The sequence below is a fragment of the Hesperophylax consimilis genome, chromosome 1 (genome assembly GCF_061612785.1).
Source record: "Hesperophylax consimilis isolate HC1 chromosome 1, BYU_Hcon_1.0, whole genome shotgun sequence".
In the NCBI taxonomy this organism is placed as follows: domain Eukaryota; kingdom Metazoa; phylum Arthropoda; class Insecta; order Trichoptera; family Limnephilidae; genus Hesperophylax; species Hesperophylax consimilis.
The window spans coordinates 13125898-13146819 of NC_142836.1; the positions used below are offsets into that span (position 1 = coordinate 13125898).

The 20922-nt window shown below is 32.9% G+C and overlaps 1 protein-coding gene across 2 annotated transcripts in view; it reads right to left on the minus strand.

Moving 5' to 3' along the window:
* Nucleotides 1–19988, minus strand: part of drm (odd-skipped family member drumstick) — a 33776-nt gene extending 13788 nt beyond the window's left edge. For both annotated transcript variants that reach the window (XM_089649218.1, XM_089649307.1), the window contains exon 1: nt 19570–19988. The gene's annotated coding sequence lies outside the window, so the exon portion shown is untranslated. The remainder of the gene's footprint in view (nt 1–19569) is intronic.
* Nucleotides 19989–20922: the final 934 nt, after the last annotated feature.

Below are 20922 nucleotides of genomic sequence, written 5' to 3' on the forward strand. Positions count from 1 at the left end.
AATTCTCAATCGTTTAATAAAAGCGGTTATGAAATATTCGTGGAAGAAGACGATTATACTTATAAACCTAAACGAAACCTGAAACAACAAGACACATAAAAATAAAAGGGTACGGTCTCAACTGGGAATCGCACCCAGGATCTCTGCCTCTAACCACTCAGCCAATGGGACCTAATTATAATGTCTTTTGGAAATCTCTTATTTCAAAATCAGAATTGACAGTATTATCGTCAACTAATTTTTCCCATATTTTTGGTAGCTATCCTTTTGAACGATTACAAAGTTTTAAAGAATTTGTTTGTAACCTTAATATGAAATATTCCCCAATATCGCTCTGACGATCAATCTTATTTTTTTATTGTTATATTATGAACATGTCTACAGTCGTGTCGGGATATTTTCCTGTTCGTTTTAAATTCGCCGCTACATAACATTTTATTATTGTCATTGTGAACAACCGTCAAGAGCGATGACAAACAAAAAGAACAACAGAATCCAATCATTTTATTCAAATTTAATAATTTTGAAGCCCCTAAAAATATTTTTACTTGTCCTTGCATCAAACATATACCTAGAAAATGCAGTTCGTTTTTAAGACAGCATTGAAAATTCTATTTTAGAAAACAGATACTTGGGGAGATATAGCGTGGTATCATGCCGACTGTTTCCGAACTATGACCAAACTGCACGGACCATCAGTGCGGCAGAGCCAATGAAAGTTGTGCGTTTGGTGTGCTGGAAGGAATAAAGGCGGGGCATGCCAGCATCATTAATTCATAATACTGCAATTCGCATCTGAACACAGCGGAGCCCCGCCTTTATTCCTTCCATCACGGTTGCTTATTATAAAGAATAAACACTTTACATATAAACACTGTGCAAATTTTCATTCTAAACACACGTGGATATGATTGTTGATAAATCCCTTAGCATGTTAGGATTTTTATTCCAAATTATAAAGGAGTTCACCAATATTCAAACCCTAATATATGTATATTAATCCTATTATCATAGTCATCTTGAGTATGCTTCTCATATTTGGGACCCTCTGCTCAATTACCTATATACCATAAAGCGCAAAGAAGCCGTTCATAGAAAATTTGAGCACATCTCTTAAACTTTAAGAGTCACGTGTGTTAGCATGTCATGGACAGCTGTATCAAACACACATTGCGTACATGACTTACTTAAAAATTAATGTAAACTAATCAGCTCGGTTGTTATTAATTAATATTATAGTCCCGGGTAAGGAAACTAGAGACAAGTCATAATTTTGCTTGAGACGAGTCTCAAGAAAAATTATTTCTTGTTAAGGCGATGCACTACGTTGTGTTATATTTTAAATTGAGCCGCTATCAATAATAACCCTTACGTAGATGGCGATACGGTTTAAATTCCCGCTTAACACCATCCGCCTGTTTTGATTTATGCAAGAAAAAAACATGGCCAAAAAGTGCCTTTTACTTTTACTTTGATTTTCAGGCATAAATATTTAAATTTTTTTCGATCATTTTATAAATAACCTAATTTTCCACATTATTCAATAAAATCATAACCGAAAATGGGTTCGTAAGTAGTAGATTTTAAACTTTAAAGCAGTTTTCATAGGCCTTATACATTATTTTTTTCTGGGCTTATAAAAAGACTTATCTAAAAAATACACGATTATTTCAAATGCCAAGATGTATTCTACTCGCAGTATTTAATTAAAGCATCTGAATGATTTCTAGGCGACCAAATTTTCAAACCAAAAACACATGATTTTGCATTACTACGTATGGCATCGCCTGAGAATAAACCTCAAGATAATGTATTGGTGTTGATATTTGTTTGTGTACTTTTTTTGATTTTTTCAACAATTCGTTAATAGACCTTTATTATAATTAAACTCTTTACTCTTCACTAAATAATTTAGTTATTTATTTTTGCAATATTTTATATTTCGGCTTTACTTCTGGTTTTTATCACTTTTTTTTCATTTCTTCTATCCTTGTCATAAAACAGACACACTATTTGTATGATACATATATATTTTATAATTATTTATTCTTCTTCACTTAATGTTGTTGTTTACATTTCAATTTTTAACCTCACTAGGACTAGCCTTGTGGTTAATAATATTATGAAATAACATGTTGAAAAAAACAATATTGTTACATTAAAGTTTCTTACAAATAATGGGGTATCTAGTAAACTAAAGGAAACCAATACATTATAATGTAGTTTCTGTATTGGGTGACTATTTGTTGATATTTGTTTTGAAATAATATATTAAGCTTTTTATTAAAAAAAAAAAAAAAATTGTTTTGTTTTTCTAGTAAGCCGCATCTACATAATTTTTGTTTTTTTATTTGTACATGTTTTGATCATTGGTTTATATGTTTTTGTTTTTCTCTAATATTTGTAATGTTATTAAATTGTAATAAAATAATAAAAAAAACGTGATAAAATAAACAAAAGTGGAGCACCAATAAAATATTATTTTATTTTAAACTAGCGCACACCCAATAAAAATCACGGGATAGTCAATAGAAGCACTATTGCGTACGAATATCTAGTTGAAACGAGTTCCACTATTATAACGCGAGTTGCAGTGCGCGGGGACCAAAGTCAGTAGTTCCATTCATTCGGCGTTAGGTAGTTCAAATTAAACTAACTGGAGGTAAAAAATTGCAACCAATTTATTCGCTTCGTGTCTCATCTAAACATAATACATCAATGTTATAGTCTGAATTCTCGACCAATCAGTTCCAATTTCGAAAATGGAAATTAAAATAATTTCCTGCTAAAAATATTATGTTATATGATTTGCCTGAATTCTCCAAACAAACACTGCCTCTTTTTAAAATGAAACTTAAATTCAAAGCAAAAGTTATCAAGTTCATTGAACCAGAGTTACAGAAAGAGTCACAAGCAAACTAAGTATTTTTAATACAAAATTACTATGAGAAATACAACAATCTAACACATTTTCATATATCCTTCAAACTGTGAATAAAAATAACCCTTCACACCCTTGTGCGATATTTGACTACTTTAAGTATTTTATAATAAGCATTCATTTGCATACCAATATTATTTATGTAGCCCCGCCTTTGAATCGTAAAAAAATAATAATCGAGAAATCTTTTTTGTGAACCACGTTCCTCCCCTTCGGAACCTTTGTTGTATCTGAATAAATAGCGCGCATGAAGTTCCGTGAGTCGACACATTCCGCCAAAAGGACCGAGAATTTAACGAAAAGTGTCTTGTCAACATGATAAGAGCTTTAATGTAGGTGAAACTGCAGAAATTTCCTCTTTAATAGATAACTGAAAAATCGAAATGTGGTATTACACACTACTAAATTTATAACAACACGACCACAACTTTATTGAGATGTCATTACATACACGGAGAAAAATTAATAATATTCAATATTTTTAATTCATTAAAAATCTCTTCAAATACTCATATTTCGATTATAAGCGGGATTGCAGGCCCTTGATGAATGAATTGATAGGTTTTTTAATAATCGTTTAGTAAAATTCGAATATATTATCACGATTTCGGAATGTGTGATCATAAAAATTCTAACATTTCCTCATTTCGTCATTGTATATTATCAAGGCAAATGCAAATCCACGCGTTCCGATATATTGGGAATTTAATAAAATTTTACTATGAAACAGCCTGCTATCCTTTTTTTAACCGGATTACCAATGACGTGAAGAGATTTTTTAATAAATCAGCAATTTTTTTCCGTGTAATGTCGAAAAAATATTTAAAGGTGTAGAAACATCCTAGAGCAATAAATTCTCTTCACGAATCTCAAGAAAAAAAGAACTTTCAGTTAAGCAAGTCCCTGCAGAAAGTCGCCACTAAGTTTTTGCAGTCTAACATTTACCTACAAATCTTAATAGCACTGCGATCATTTAAAAGGTTTTAAATGGTAACACAAAGATGGCTCGTTTTAAAATGAATATAAGTTTAAAAATATGCAAAGTGGTAAAAGTGGATATTTTTACTCTTAGCAATTGGTGTTCAGAAATTAGTGGTGTTTTACGAAAGGAAATGATTCTAGACCACATTCTAAGAAGAAGAAAAAATTATTTAGCGCTTTGCAAGGAAGATAATTACACGTTAAGGTGATTTTAGTATTTTTTAAATGTGTGTATCAAAATAGCCATTTATCAAATGTTAAATCAACTCTAGTTATATTGTTTTCCTTGTTTGTTTAAAACGAACTGTCAAACTCTAAAATGAAGAAATTGGAATGCGAAGAACAAATTTCAAAGTCAACGTGAGTAGATTTGTGTTGCCATTATATTGAAAATAATGCCAATGGAATAAATTTCTACAATATTAAGCCCAACTATAAAATTAAAAATAAACAGGAATGGTCCGATTTAGAATTAAAAGATACAGTAAGGATAAAAGGTTAAATGTTGGTAATAAATTTTTAGGGCTCCATTTCTCATATTCCTTTTCTATTTAAACCTTCTTATCTTCAAAGAGTAATTTATTTATCTGAGAGGTTAGTTAATTTTCTATTTAATTTTTACAGTATGATGGTCTTCCTTGTTAAAATTAACTAACTGATCCATGTAAATGTCCTCCACAAGACAGGCGAACTAGCGTGGATGACATTACACCCTTCTCTTGTAAAATAAAAATATAAATAAATTAACACTATTATAATTTTAAAACAACATTAAATTAATAATTAAAAAATATATATTCTATTGATATTTTGTATAATTTGTACCCGTGAAGCTACTGGAAGTAGCTTATCAGCAGGAGCTTGGTTCGACATAACTTACAATTAGAAAATATACTTAGAATCATCTACTGATAGGCCAATCATAAACCCAATACTTCTCAGATTAATTACTTTCTAGCCATACATATCCACTGTATAGTACGTATGTACTTAAATATACATAAGCAACTTATACCTCTTGATAATGAAACTAGAAATTATATATCCGGTAGGTCAGTTTTAATCCCTGATCGTATTATTTTATGCATCTGCTAAGTAGGATGTTATGAATGTTAATGAAATTATGTTAACGATAGTTATGTTAAAATCGTAAAATTAGCAAAGGTTTATAACAGACAGTAATAAAACATTTCCGGTTTTAAACTCACCGACCACAAATCATCGGGGTGATTCATAAGACTTTATGTCTGAGCTCAGTAACTGCTCAGTGACTCGGCAGTGACTTTAGCAATGCCTATATTTCCTATTGCCTAGCACGACTCTATCTAGCCATGTCTATCTTGTCTCTATGACTCTTCTCGGTGTAGATCTTTTACGTGTCATTTCAGATTTAGACGTAATGTGGTAGAGGATATCGAATAACACATGCGCAGATCTACTATCTATGGGCTTAAGGCAATTCACTACCCACCACATATACCACACGAGTCGTTTATTTACAGGTTGACTTATACTAGAGGAGTCAGAAAACAAACGCGTTCTTCTGATTTCAGTGTAATTTCTAAACCATCGATGTGATGGTGAAGAGTTTGTATCACTCGGGTCACGTTGTGCTATATCTTTTAAATTATTTATTTTCTTCGCTATTATGATCAGAGTTATAACATAAACAGTTTTCGAAAGAGAGAACACCAAGCTATTTCTTTGCATTTAAAAGTTTACTATAAACACTCCAGTATAATTTGAAATAATTCTATAAAACAGAAGACACTCTCAGTATCGCCCTGGTGTAAGACCAACATTAAGAATTGAATCTTTGCTTGAAATTACTTTAGCCCTATTTGGTGACTAAATCTGAATAGCCAGGTACTCCCCGCTTTCCTCTCCCCCATCTCCTCCTCTCCCCATCACCTCCAGCCTCACAACATACCCCAATTGGGATGCCATAATTTCACTGGCCCCAGACGATTAGGAGCAATTGGGAATTTTGTCCAATATTGACATAAAATAGAAAACCCTTCACACGATTAAGTTAGGTATTTTTTGGAACAATTAGTTTTATGTAAGCGAAGTGACAATAACCAATATAATACTTATATATAACTAAATGTGTTTTGTAGTTTCGTATAAATTGGTAAAATAAAATAATGAAAAAAAATCATCGTTAAATCATAGATTTTTCAGCTACATGTCTGTGTTAAATTTATTTTTTAAATTATTGCAAATAAGTATTATTTACAAATCTGAAAGAAAATTATATTTGCTTTCAAAAATTTGGTTTCATTTTGGGATACCATAAAAAACAGCGAGCCTACTTGAAAAAATGATGTCAAGCGGGAATATTTGATCATATGGTATTTTTTTGTATAGGCCCGGGAGGAATTACGTCTGATGTCAAATTGAGAGTGTATTTATAATTTTTATTTTTATATTCTGATCCTAATTTTTCCCAATAATTTTACTACATAATTTACGCTAACAGACGTTCTAAGAAAAAAAATTAAATAGGCATATTATATAAAACATAGGGAATCCACTAAGCAACCGCCTGTGTGTGGGTAATATAACAAGAAGTTAATAATAGAATACGAAAATAAATATACTTTTTAAATAAAATAAAATACTAAAATACGAACGTAAGAATGTGATGTAATATTGTTGTGAAGAAATTAAATAAAGTTTTATAATTTAATATCAAATACATAATGTATTTTGAAGTAATGGTAATAAATACTGAAGAAAAAAAATGAAGCTCGAAAGTTTACGAAAAATTTACAGGAATAGTGTTTGACCATCTTAAGAATTCAGCCACCATTATTATATTCATAAGTCATAAGTGATATTTTATAAGTCCTTTGAATTTGTTCTGATAAAAGTTTAAATGTACGAGGACCAATAAAACTACCACGTGTATCCATTTGTTTATTTGAGGGGTGTATAATAAATTATTACTTCTTTTGCTCATTCTATTTTTTTTAACAATAACATATTTTTTAGTACACATTTCTCGGTTAGCAGTTTAACAGTATAAATAATTGACGAATGATAAATATTTTAGTTACTTTGTACAAAGGCTGGATAAATGCATAAAGCGCCCCACCCTATCTTATACTGCCGTAAATGATTTAAGATTGCACAAGAGAAAACTAGACCATTTTCTCAATATTGAGTACTTCCTTAATTCTTTGTCCCAATTTAGAGATTGCTTTATTTATTTGCGATTTCTTCATTTAGATTTGTATCAATAGTGACCCCTAAATATTTAATATTTTTCTCGTTAGCTAGTTTGTTGCACAGTGAACATGTTTCTTGATTGCAATTTGTATTGTGGAATCTAATTTTGAGGTTATCGTTTACTTATTGTATATATATATATATATTTTTTAATAAGTGTTCATAATAATATTGTGTACTTACATAGTAACACTACACATTGTTTACCCTTTGTATGAACGGAACAAAGAATATAATATAATATATATAATGTCTATCACTTCGAGGTCAGGTGATTTTATTAAATAACTCTTCAGAATTAACATGATGTTTTTACACGTATTTTATATATCGCATCGCGTACCGGTCGGCATGTAAACACAGGCGAATAAACGAACAAACGGCTAGATAATAAAAAGCTGTCTATTGCTTAAATAAATGATTCCTCTGATTTTGGTGACCTATGAGATTGTCATCAGGCATCACCTATTGTTTCATATCTAAATGCAAAAATTGATGAAAAATAAATTAATTAATATCGGTGCCATCTTTCCTATTTTTATAATTTACATTATTTATTTCATAGTTCATTGAAGCAATCTAAGTTCTCACGCTCAAACTTATTTACCAAGGTTGATAATTATTTTTATACAAGTGTTTTGAATTCTAAAATTATGTGATACGGAGTATATACATACAAAATTACCATGGGTATTAATTGATATTCCCATAGAATTATAATCCCAGGGTATCGTGAGGACAGAGGGCGTGGCTGTATTTCCCAAGTAGTTAGTCACTATGGGAAACCTCCAATTGTTATGATTGGGAGGCAAATCTTTACAATGGGTGTCTAAAGAAACATTTGTACTGCGTTAGATATGTGGATCTCAGATATAATCAAATGTTGTAAACGTACTAATAGGCACCTTTCAAACAAAACCTTTATTATAACTGTAGCAAAGATACCAATTTAAAATCTCTCTAAAATTAGCAAGTTACCGCAAGTGTGTTTAATTTGTGTGTAGACGCTTACACACAACTGAGAAATTGACACCATCGTAACTTAATACGTAGTCGGCTGCAAACAAACGAGAGTGGAATTCATCATAACGGGTGTTTTAATTGTAAATTTATTCACGTCACACAAACAAACGGAACAATGTTAAACAGTTTTTTTGTCGCTTTTATCAAATTTGGGTCACCGAATCGTGAATTAGGCATCGGCGAGCTTCGAATATTTAAAAAAATCGAATAAACAACAATCTACAAACGCTGATCGTAGATTTTTTTGGTTTTTGAAATAGGTATCACTGCATAAACTGGAAACCAAAGACCACGTTTTTTGTAGAAACAAGTATATTTTAAATAAGTTTTCACACGATCCGTCTAATTGATTCAATGAAATTAACTACTCCAGCAAACACGTTATCATCTGATAAAAATATAAATTATCATTTGATTATCAAGTTGTTGGACTGAAAACGGATTTTATTGGGTGAATTTATTTATTTTTTTGTAATTACCTAATGATGTCCTTTGTCTATCTAAGATTTTTTCTCCGTTGTTAATGTTTTTATGTATTCAATTATTGAAATGAGTTCGAGCGGAGGTAGATAGTAGATTGGTCCGCTATCGGGAAGACATAAACGGCGCGGGTAATCGCGCGTTGTTTCGACATTCCTCGTAAACGGTTCATTTTCAAAGGTTTCCCACCGCGAGCGCGGGCCTGCGAAGGCGGGTGTAGTGATGGTGGAGAAATACCAGCGCGGGATCATGTTCCCCTGGCGTCTGGGAACTGCGCGTGCGCCCGGGGCGGCCAGTCCGGCCGGGGGAGAGCCGATATATCACAGCCCACGCGGTGGGAAAACTATACCTCCAGGATCTCATGCGCGCCTGGTACCTGGTACATAGCGGCTCATTATTTCATTTTTATTGCGTCACTATGTTTCATTTTTATGTTTTAATATTCTCGAAATCTTTATCATTTTTATTTTTCAAAGAATTTCAGGGGGCAGAAAGATTAACCCTTGGTGGGAGATAATATTTTGAAGAAGCGTGTAGTGGTAGAATAGATTATAAAAGCGATTATGACTACCACAACATGGGCCAACACAATTAGCCTAGTGTGATAGTCAAAAAAATGTTCTGCATTTTCTAAATATTTATTAAATTGAAAAATAATAATAAAAAAATGATAAATAATGAAAAAAATTTTTTTGCAGCTTGAGTCTTTTTTAATATGTTTTCGTTTTAGCAAACTCCCTGGCCTTAAGTCCTACGTAGGTACCTACAATTAATTATAATATATATTTCTAAATAACTAAAGGGGAGGTACTACAAAAAATACTCTCTTTTCAGTGAAAATACACAAACTCGGTTCTTTGTTGTAATTGGATTAATAATTACAAATAAGATTGAAACATACTTTACTAACTTTGAAAACGTATCAATTAAATAATAAATGTTTGATTTAGATAAAAACACAGCTTCACTTTCAATGGATAGACCTAACAAAAACATGTTGTTGTTTTCTCAGAACATTAGGTACCTATCTTCAAAGTGGCACTCAGAGAAAGTAAGAAATATTTTCGTTTAAAACTGGCTATCTTCCGAAACACGTAGTCCGCCCACACGCAGCCAACACAACACGGCCTGTATTGCCATGCCCCATGCTGCATACACAGTAGTCTCCCAAACATACACAGTAGCCGCGGCCGCGTATACAGTCACTATGTGGCCGCTATATACCGGTAGCGATTCGTTTTTTAAACTCCCGATCTCGCGCCTCTATTGGCCGCCGCGTAAACCAGTAGCAGACACCCTTCACTCGCGAGTTGAATCACCAATCATAGCGCGCTTGCATAATAAAACGTTTTGTCAAGAACGAAACAAATCTTCTACAATAGGTACCTACCTAGATACACAATAAAACCTACTTACCAAAGAGTTTTTTTTATTATTTAAAATTGGAACCTAATTACAAACATTGTTGTAGTTGTTATATTTTATTCGATCGTTTTAAATCTATGGAATTATGTAGGCATAAAGTAGGTATACTCCAATGTCGAATATTTCCATTCAATTTTAATCGAGTGACTAAGGCAGCCGCGGGGGAAACATATTATATTATTTATTATAAATCATGCGGTAGGTTTACTACCTATTCGAGATTACCTTGTTAGATACATCCTTGTCCTTTTGAGTGAGTCAATGAGAAAATATCTTGCAATATGTACATCGTGTCTTTCAAATTTGCGTCACAGTTGTTCAATATTCAGGATGTAAAAATATATAGAATGAGTCCACATTTTCGTTGATGCAAAAAAAATATGATTGTTATTGAGTCATGGGAATAACATGTTTAATTTAAATAATCATTTCATTTAATATCCGTAAATTAAACTTATGGAAAATATTTTATTAACGTATTGATGTATATTTAAAATACCTCCCAACCTCTAATCTAGCATCTGCTTGTACATTTGTCTCGGTTTACCTTTCGTATTATAATCAGCCTGATACACAATTTGTAACATACTAACAAAAGTTACTGGTTACTAATATAAATTATTCCTAATTTATTAAAATTCTGGTCAACTATTCGTATTCCTGTTAAAAACGGGAATACAGGCCAAATGAATTGACAGGTTTCAATTAGGATGTCGGTACACGTTTTCATGAAAATTCTAATATTGTATAGTTTGATCATTATTTTTAAGAGGAAAATAAAATTTGCATGAACACGTGTTCTGATATATTCTGAATTAACTTTTTTTTTTGAGGAAATTTATTGAAAACAAGTTTTTAACAGGATTTCAATAAATCATCTATACTTATTTTTCTCCGTGACGTTTACAAAAAAATAAGTTAAAAAACTACCTACGAGTATTTCTATGTACCTAAGTACTTACTTTTTTATACCTATACGTGGCTACTTATTAACAAAATTAATCCATTATAAGATTATTTATAAAATAAAAGTAGTAGATAACTTAATTTTGTTTTAAACGGTGAATTTAAATATTTACTCTACGCCTATTTTTATATTTTTTTTTGACTGCATTAAAAGGTATACGTGGAAACATTTTTATGGACAGATTGGACACAAAACATATTGCTTTTCTGATTACCAGCTCCGATGTTCCAATCGCCTATTACTCATCCGCGAACTAAACCGTATTTCCTCGGTTACGTGGGATCACCGATCACCGCTCACCGTCTCGAGATGCTGGACTCCTTGTAACTTTAGATATAACATAACCGCTTTCGACACCTACTGCGCCACTCAAATATCGCTAAACTATAAAATAAGCATTTTACGACCAATGTTAATATATTTTGTTACTACTAACGATAAGTTGTTATCACCGAGTAAGGAAAACGACTGTTCAATACAAATTAAAAATTCTTCGTAATATATCGGTATAAGAAGCGACCGACGTTATTCAAAGCGAGTTGTTGACGAAATCGAACGAAATTTTATAACATTCGGGTTTGTGTCTTTACCGCCCACTGGTGTTTTTTTCTCTAAAATAGGTACAAATCGACTGACTTCATATTTTTCTTGTAATTGGCTGTGCAAAGCGAACAAAACATGCAAGTTTAATATTTCCATTAGAAGCCTTGTTTTTATTTGTTTTTAAAAATAGACATGAACAACACGACAGACTGTGCAAAGATTTGTAAATTTATATAAGTGGATTTTGCTGCATTTTTATGGTTTTATTCAATATGTAACTTCCAGTTCTTTTGCTGACTCTATTCCAAAATGAGTAGGTTTTGCTTTTGATATAAGCTTGAGTTTTGCATTGAAACAAAATAAACACAATCTTTTAAACCCATTGAATTTTGAAAGAGAACAAATTGCATGACCGTTTCGAATTAGTTTTCAGCACACTTTGGTTGGCTGCATTGGTCGCGGTGAAGGCCTCATTTTACCCGCCAAATTTTAAAACCATGCCAAATTTTACTGCGCCCTCGGCCGTAATAGCTGGCATAACTTTACTCCCAATTTGCCTCAGCAATTCACGTTTCCAGAGCGGAAAACCTATAAAACGTAATCGTATTCCTGGGAAATTATTGTTGTTTGCGGAAATGCAAACACATTTACAATACGTTCTGTAACATTTATTTATCTACGCTAGTTTACCTTAAGTGAGTTCTAACTTGACTCCGCAAAATAATAAGTTTTATAAGTAAAAACCTGAAATCAAAACCAATCATTCCCAACTGAAATCAAAATACTAGTAAGGATAATCTAAATAGTCAGGTTGCAAAAATATATGCAAACAAGTGAACGTATTAGGACTGTAAAATGATAAGGGAAAATAACAATATAAATAAAACTTCTGTTCTCCGATCGTATTCGTGAATTTTCTACCGGCTGTGTTCGGCTCGCTTCGGCTCGTGTTGGCATTTCCGTTTGCTCGCGGCTACCTCAGACGCGCGCGTAATACGGTAGTTAACTTAATAGCCCGTGTAATAAGTGGGCAGAGGTGCTCAAGGGAAACCGCCATCCGTTCAAACTTCTGTGCTCCTGTTACAAAGTAGAGTTACTGTATTCGAAAGCTCTAAAAGTTTTCATTCGTCCACTTTCTGCCAAACTTATTTACTACTGAAGATAATTTAAAAGTTTCGATCATTTATATTCCTAACGAAGATGTTGTGTGAATGGTTATTTTAGAAAAATAAATCTAGAGGAATGAACCTAAAGTTTAAAAATACCCTTGTTGTAACAAGCAGGAAACCCAAAAGCCTTAAAAATGTTCAATTTTTGAGTTAATTTCAATGGAAAATGTCTACTAACAAATCTATCAAAAAATCTTTCTGAAGTAAATATGTATAAACAGTTTACACTGTAGGAGAGATTACATTGTTACAGCCTAGTAGTACTTTAAAAAAATCTCCACATTATAACTAATGTGACACAAACAGTCTTGTTATTTTAATTTTTCATGTTTGAGCCCACCCTATGAATCCCAATAGCTGCCGGCTACCGCACACGCGCGCGTAGCTCAGTAGCTAACTGCCTGTCGCCCCGGGCACACTTCAGTACACTACATCCTTTACGCTTCATGCTCGCCTGGTATATTATGGATTCTATTAAGGCAGATACGTGTATGCGCTGGTAAAAAAAATATTGTTGCGAATTTTTATTAAACCATTATTGGGACTAAATTGTTCTTAGATAAGTGTCTTAAATATCCTTTTAAACATGAAAAAATAAGACACAGTCGAATCTATGAAGTTATATCATGACGACGTGTATGTACAAACTCCACACAGTACAGATTGACCTTTTGTTTAATATATTCAAAGCGTAGAAGAACGAAGAGAGAGAACCTCAGCCACCGACCGTACAAATCGTTCTCACGGTAAATATTTTGGTTAAGTTCTCATCTGGGCGATCCATTAACATAAAGCAAGTGGATCTACGATGCACGTCTAAGTTTTAAGACTACAATTTATACGGCGGCAGCTTTAATATGAGTTGAAAAAATCCGTGACCCGATTATTATGAGTGAAGCTAAAATATCTTCTCAGCCGAGAGACTGGTAGAGTAAAGTTGATGCCTGATGTTGGGCCAAAGTCGCCCCGGGCTGTGGGAATCCGCCCGCTTGAACGTTCTGCGACTGATTCTAACTCGTAATGTTATGTTGAATAGAAGGATATATATTTACCACTTTAATGGTATCCTAGGTGTTAATCTAAACGTGAATACCGAAACACCCGGCAATTATATAACCGTTTATTTGCTACTTTGTTTAAAAATACCATTTGATTCAACGATTTTGAATTATATAAATTAACATCAAAGGAAACGGCATGAATATTTATTAAAATAATATTAGTTTTTGGTTAGGATTAGGTATTCTAAATATAACTACTACTATTGGTATAAAAATATATTAATTCTATTTAACTTCCTTGTTTGTTAGGGATAGTTAATTCTCGTCAGAAAATGTGTAAATTATTGTAGGTACGTAAAAACTCAGCATAGCTTTGCAAATTGTGTAAACGATATTATTAAAAGGGGGAAGATTAATTACTTTCATCAGGAGATTTTAACCTCCCATCCATTTTTTTACAAAATATCTTTACCTACTCAATATAAAATACATGACTTAACAACCGCAGGTAGTTACCAAAGAATTCTTCCGAATTTCACGTCACTAAATCGGCCCTTGTTTATTATAAAACATTGTTTTAGAAAATGAGGCTTTTTTTTAACCGTTTACCTTCCCAGCCTTCTTCTTAAGGACCATATATTACCCGATTATGGGTTCCTTTGTATCCATTCCACCACTATTTACTTCTTTCTTCAATTTTTTTTCATCCCTGTGGGAATATTCGAGATCCATTGACGGGCGCACCGTAGCGAAGTTTTTTTTGTTTGGAACAAACAGGACACACACGCCGTTTCCTAATTATATCTTTGACAGGTACTCTTGTGTTGAACAATGTACTTTAATGGTGTTTTGTGAAAATATACCCAAAGTCACACTGTCTGCTTTGGGTGGTCAACTGTGTGACATTTATTGCTGGTTGAAGTCAAATAGTTTTGTTTGGCTTTTTATGTTTTTCCTTTATCGATTGCTAAATTCGGTGAACGTGTTTTTCAAACTAAATGTGTCTATTGTCAAAAAACTATAACTTCTTGCAGTTTATGTGAGTAGAAAAATCTCTACCTATCCTAATTATATTTTTTACAAGTTTGCTAAATTACCTACAATGTCATTTTTGGTTGGAATTTGGAATGGTATCAATAAATATATAAGCAAAATGTGTATCGCCAATAAGCGCCATATCCATCGTATTTATTCAATTGTTTGATCAGTGAAACGAAAAACCAACAATAGTGTTGTGTTGTTGGTTCATTTGTATTGTATATTTACTAAAATCACTTTTATCTAAAATAAACTCCAGTTTCCGGGCCGTTTTATGATTGCCTGGTAAATATATGGTTTGGCCATCGCTAAAGCTTTCAGATCTCTCACTTATCTTGACTCGTTTTGTTTACCCTATTATAAATAATATATCAACACGGTTTGAAGATATTATGATTCCAAATTCAGGATCTAGATACGGCAGGCTCTTGAAAAAAGTCAAAAGCTTGACAAATTAGACAATACATTTTTATGGACACTAAGAGAAAAAATTTCTCCTTTTAAATTGAAAAAGCATTGAAATTTTGTACTCAAATACTTCACGCATATATGTTTTGTATATATTAGGTAAGTAGCTGTTAGTAATGTGGATTTATTTGTAGTGAATCCTAAATATTACTTTGAAATTTTCTGTCTTTAAGAAAAAGATTATGGGATTCTTCCTCTGCAAGAAGACAAGTTTTTTGTCGGGCAATGCTCTAAATGTGCCGAATGGCGCCCAAAAGTGACAATAAAAGCACCCAAAAAGATACACGTGATCGCCACACTCTAAAGCTCGGTATCAAACACAATTGGGTAAAAGGCGAGGACATGTCTCCCAAAGGACTGCTCACAGGCACCGCCACCACAGGGATTCTCTCCCCAAGTGTCCTGCGGGACCTGTAAGGTTCTGTGGGTACCAATATTACGTGTATAGCATACGATGCCAAATCAAACGACAAGTATTTTTCCTGTTTATACTGCAGCTTACCTCTCCAACGAGATGCGTCATCGCTTTGAACGCCAGGAAAAATAGTATGTGAAGCAATGCGTGATTGTTCACCAAATATTATCGTGTCGCCGTGCGTAATAAACGCAGGAAAATTTTTAAATATTTTACTGTACTTGAATATTTATCAGTATATATTATTTGGCTTGGGGTCAGTTTATTCATAGTCCACTTCAATTGGGAAACCACCTTATTAATAATAATGCAAAATAACCTTTGTCTTGTTGTGATGGACACAGCGTTACTTTTCTAGATTTTTATGTTTGATAGAAATTAATCGCTGCTGATTTCCACAATGCATTTGTTTTGTAGTTAATATTATTTTCTATTTGCATTCAAATTATAATTATTCGAAAGGTATGTATAATAATGCATACAGATAGAAGAAATAACAGTAAGATCAAATATTGTATTATGGTACTTAAATCTTAGATATACCTTAATGTATAATTTCCCTCATACAGACGCAATACACTAGTGTACACGGGTATCCGGTAAAATTAATATGTTATTATTTTTTAATGCAAAAATAGACTAGATAGTTGAAGTGACAGTTTTGATTTAATAATAAGTAATAAGTAATTAAGTAATAATTTTAATAATAATAAATGCTTTATAATATTCTCTATTTGTTTTATGTAGATATAATCATATCTTTTCTGGAATCTCCCTTGCTTGTGATTTCATTTCAATATTAAATTTTATTATATTAATAATATGAAGTCACCAAAAAAATTACAAATATATTATTCTATTGTGTTTTATTGCAGTTTTGTGGTTTCTATTTCAGTTGGTATTTGGTGTCAGTACGTTTTCTATTTCTGATCTCCCTATGTTTTGTATCCACCTTTTTTATTGGAGTTTTAAATATTATTACGTTGTGATTTTTATTTCGTGTTTTTTAATTCACTTCGATTAGCTTATTTCAATTGGTTGTGAGCAAAAAACATGATTTCTAAATAAAATACGTAAGTAATTCAACTTCAATGTCACACACTCGATATTTCGATACGCTTGGCCACAAAAGTCGACCTTTTCAACATTCGATACCTATTATTTGGTCATTTATACACTTTGTTGCAAAATGCAAAAAAAATACATTTAGCGACACAGGCGCTGCATCGAACCCTAATATCTTTTGTTTGGCGCAAAGACAGACCAGAGAATGGCCGTGTGACAGGGGACAATGACCAAGAAATATGAGAGTGGTCAATGAAAATTTTGTATGGATGGGTTGCCGTACCTGACAATGGAGGTTATATATTACGCGCAATTGATTTGACATAATGTGGCGTAATATTATCGTATAACAATTATTATGCCATCTAACTGATGCTTTTTGTATAGACGGTGTATCAGAAACAGTATAACATATACATAAATAAAGATACAAGATAAGTAGCTTTCTAAAATACAATGTAGCTTTCACCCTTAGTGTTGCAAATTCGTCAGAAGATCGCGCGTCGCTTACTGTAACATGCGTCGCAGGCATAACTAAATTAACAAGATAGGTACTGACAACTTATAAGCGTGTTTACCTTTTCTAATTAGGCAAACTATTTTCTTCATTCATTATGCTACCATAAAGATAGCACATGAAGACATAATTTACAATTAACCACGAAAGCCGACTAACATAAGTAGAATTTTTGCTTATAATTTTCTTTTGAAAAAATGCTACGCGATGTGTAAGCAGTTGCATGATTGTTATAAAGGTCGTAACATCTTCTATTTTTTTATATTTTTTATAAACCTTCTAATAATACAAAGAGTAATTTATATTGTTAGTAATATTGGCAGTAAAAAACACTAAAATGTAAAAAAAATTTATGATGCCGATGTTCTAAATATTCTGCATTTTTAAATCCAACATTTTTATAGATAAACACTACTTTGTTTTTTATAACGGATAAGGGTGTTGAATTGCTTCTATTGAGGTAGGCAAGGGTTGGTTTCCCTTAACCTTAGGTATGTGGGAAGTTATGTAGGTAACCCTTCTTGAGTGCTCTTGAACATCTAACAAAAAAAAAAAAAAAAAAACTTACCTGATCTAACAAACAGTTTGTGAGATGGTTACTTTATTATTTTCATTTTAATGATTGTGTTTTTAAGTTGTCTCATAATTTTATATAATTGTAGCAATCAATAAGTAACATCATGGACAGTTACAAATAAGATTTATTCACATAATTAACGGGAAATAAAATAAGCAATTGCTCTACTGTAAATGTGGTAAGTTTATACGAAGGTACCTAAACGATATGGTCAACTAACATGATTTAACGTTTTTGATTAAAACAGGAACGACGTGTATCTACCTACTTATTAAAAAGTAGGAGGGATTATTTATGATTACCTACTCAAAGGGTTAGGTTAAAAATGTCTTCGTATTAAGTTAAGTAGCTCGTTAAATGTATCTAGGTGCGACAAAGATACGTTTATGAACATTTTTTTTATATTTATAAATATTTTGGCTCTTAATTTATACCTACATAAATATACTCACATTTGATTGATAGGAACTCCTAGTAAGCTACGAGTTTCAATGTGAGATGATCTAGGTGCATTATTATCTTTTACACTTTTCTTCATGAAAATATTTTAATAAATTAGCCTGCGTGATACAAGAAGACAAAATAAATCAATTAACTCATCCGTATTTAGTTTCAACATAATTGTAATCTGACATTTTCACGAGTGAAACCGATACATGACATCGGTGTTGATTGACAATTTCCTTGAAATTTCTAAGTAATATTTAATTTAACCCTTTGATTTTAAACATGTAATGAGATGGACGAAGCATAGTTTTTATTCATTAATGCAAATATTTCATAATTATTTAAATTTCAAGATCATAAAGTTAATTACCTACCGATTTACATGTAAAATAATACATAGAAGGTGACAGTACGCAGGACGACAGGACGAAGTTAAAAATGAAATGAAAGTATATTTTACTGTGTTGATATTTTTTTACTGGTGCGTAAGAAGTTTAGTGTGTTCTATAATTCGCTGAGAATAAATATTTAAAAGTTGAAATCTGCTGATAAAGTCCACGGTGTGGATTAAATATAGAGGTACATTCTGTATAGCGAGACTTATCTTAATTTTGGTGCATAAATATTTATCTACAGTGCGTTATCCCAAAATTCACTTAGTTTTATTGTTCTGTGTGACATTGAACCGAATGACGATAAGATGTTTGCAAAAGGAGTTTTAAGAACACTATAAAAATACGGTCGCATGTACTTATATAAAATATAATAAATACAAGGAAAACGTATTTATATTAAATCATTTTGAAAGAAATATTCCCTTTCAAACAGTACAAGGAAATAATATTTGTATATATTATTAAATACATAACAGCTAAAATAAGAAAAATATAGAAGTCCATGTGAAAATGATATCTAAATACAAATTTCAAAATACAGTTAAAATACATATTTAAAAGCCATCGGATTAAAGTTTAATCAATCACCAAACAATACATTCAGAATAATCAAACATATTAAAGCAACTGTAGATCAACATCATTTCACGGTGGTCATCTAGAGGGTAATTTTTAGAATTTTTAATATCATAGACATTGAAATTCCGTGAGTTTAATCGTAAAAAAATAACCCACAAATAATAATGTCTACTTTTGTTGAGCATAATCACTTTCGGTGCTTCAGTAAAATGTGTCAAGCGTGATTTTAAAATTGGCTGTAAATCAATAAAATAAACGGCGACAGAGAAACGATTAAAAGATGAAATGGCTTCCATAAACTCACCTGGTCTCCCGCGGCGCGTGCAGTAGCGGCAGTGAAGGCAGTGAAGGCAGTGAAGGCAGTGAAGGCAGTGAAGGCAGTCAAAGCAGTCGCGGCAGTGAGGTAGTAAGCAGAAGCAGTAAGCAGCGGCAGTGAGGATGAACGGTGATGAATGCTAAATCCTGGTGGGATTAACGCGACAAGTCTCTACAACGTCCCAAGCAACAGTGCGGTGCAAAAGGCTATTTATCAAGTCCAGCTCCTGTAATACGCCACAGTGTCTGGTCTGGCTTCGTGACTCTAAATACTTCGTGAGTGGAAATGGAGCGAGTTCCTCCGTGGCTTAATGCTCCAACTGCAGTGGCCGAAGCGAGAATAAAGCCAGAAGTCCACATACACTGGTTCAACTCCGCTATGCCAGTGGTAGCGAGCTTCTAACTGCTCCCAGCTTGCGTGGAAAACTTCCGAAGGCTCTATATGAGATCACCCGGCTCCCACGCGGAACTGCGCTCGTCTCTCTCCGCGCAAGCGGGCCCCATGCAAGCTAGAGCGGGACCTCTACCAGACTCTTTCCTTTCATCTCGAACAATACCGGCTTCTTGCTTTTCTATACTGAAAAAAATCACTTTTTACGAAGATGGCACAACACAACGCGCTAGTCTCTTCTCCGGCGGATAAAATGGTCCAACGAAAAAAGGGATAGGATGATTTTGGGAGGTTCTCTTCTACCTGAATATTGCTAGCTTCTTCTCCGCTGCCCGCGAGGATGCTACCTCACCTGTGTATTGGTGAACTGCGACAGTGTGTGTGCGGTATAATCTCACCGTGTGTGGGTGGGATTATCTCGGTGTTGGTATCAGAGGTCTAAAGTCACGGCACGCGAAACGAGAGCCAATCTGCTAGGCGCTACAAGTGCTCCGTATCATATCATCATAGATCATTGAAACACTGAATTACGAAAATCCGAATCTAAAAACTAAAAAGTTACAAAGATATAACTGCAATCAATTTCAACTCAATCAAAGGCAATTCATATTGGGGAAGTTATATAATCAATCTCTTATATTAAGCAACAGTTCGTGAAAAAGAGAGGTGTTTTTGTAGTAACTTAAGTGCATCATTTATCTTAAATAATTATGCAATCGGCATCCAACAGCTATTTGATATTAAATTATATCTTCGTACACATAAGCCTACATTCTTGACATGAAGTACTTCGCTAATTAACTCTTCTCAAGTTTGTGACATATTTCTGAATTTTCTGAGCAAACGATTAAAAGGAACACCGCCCATATCAAACACAGTTAATTATTCCTTATACCGAAGCGCGTATCGAAACCACAAACCGCACAATGTGTATAATATAGTCAACATTTT